The sequence below is a fragment of the Aplysia californica genome, unplaced genomic scaffold, assembly GCF_000002075.1.
Source record: "Aplysia californica isolate F4 #8 unplaced genomic scaffold, AplCal3.0 scaffold00818, whole genome shotgun sequence".
In the NCBI taxonomy this organism is placed as follows: Eukaryota; Metazoa; Mollusca; class Gastropoda; order Aplysiida; family Aplysiidae; genus Aplysia; species Aplysia californica.
Window position 1 is genome coordinate 66,962 of NW_004798088.1, and position 1,495 is coordinate 68,456.

The window sequence follows — 1,495 nt, forward strand, 5'->3', positions numbered from 1 at the left end:
TGATGATGATGATGATGATGATGATGATGATGATGATGATGATGATGATGATGGTGATGGTGATGGTGATGGTGATGGTGATGAAGAGTAAGTAATGAACATTACGATGTGGATTAATCTTGGTGTTAGTTTCGTTTGTCGATTGGCACCTACGCTAGATTCCGCCAGACTGCTTTGAGGGGCAAGACACAATCCTACGTTCACAACTCCTCGCATCTGTCTTAGTTGCGCTCATAATCATTCCGTATTTCTCAAACGCCTTGTTTAATTTACATGCCTTGCGGTTTTATGCAAAAAAATTCTGAAAGTATGCAAACTGAGGGCAAAAATGTGAAATTATGAGATTCTGTTAATATTAAAAGAGAATGATAAAGGTAAATAATGAGAAATTATGCAAAAAATGATAAAATTTTGCTAAATTATGTGGGGTGCATAAAACTCCGGGGACAGATTTACTGATATTTATGTTCTTGTAGACTGCCCTGGTCTTGGTGTATGAGACTCTTGTTGTCAGTGAAGAGCAGTTCGTTGAGTTGAGTTGTTCTGAGTTAATTGTCGTTTGCTTCTTGTATTCTCTTGTCCATTTAGACTATGAAGAGCAATGATGAAAGGACACAGCCTTGTCGGACACCTGTATTTCTCATATACATTTTTACCCACATTCTACATTTATATCATGTATAATACTTTGTTTTACGTACACGCATGTCGATTAATTTTTAAGATGTGATGTCTTTTTCGTTGTAATGCACCATAGAGCATTTTTTTTTTAGAAAATGGGAAATGCGCAGTATAAATGCTATTTATTATCATTATAATAATTAATATCACTTTGAACCAGTCAATGTTTTCCTCGCTGGTTTTCACACATCTCAGACTATTTCCGTTTATTAAGACTTTCTTTCAAAGTCTGCCATAGCCTGCCCTTGTCGACTCGGACAAATTAAGATGTCGTTTCCTGATCCACAAAAACTATGCGTGCCCTATACAAATCTACACGTCATACTTTACCTAGCGCCCCCCCCCTCCCAAGAATAACCCTAGTACTCCCCCCTCCCCCCATTCCCGTGTCCCCTGCGTGATGAATAGGCCCGATGTCGTTTTAAGAGTGTTGCTATATTGACAGATGTTTATTTTAAATACCTGCATTGTAGTTTACAGAGTTATTCTTACAATCTCGCAGAAATGACAGGCAGAAGCTCTTCTTAGGCATGCAAAATATATTTTCTGTTGTTTGAAAATGCGACGAGATCCAATACTATTATGTTTTGCTATCAACCGGAGGCTTAAGCATAGTTTGCCACGCCTCAACATCAGAACTTTGAATGCCATTCAACATTTGGGAAGGTGTGAAAGCAAAGACTCATTATTCCCATTCACGAATAGCTGCCAAATGAAGCCGTCATGTTTCCGGCTGAGGGTAAATTATAAGTAAACACCCGTGTCCAAAATGACAGGAGTAAAAGTTTTGTCCAGTAAAATTCCACAGCACCCC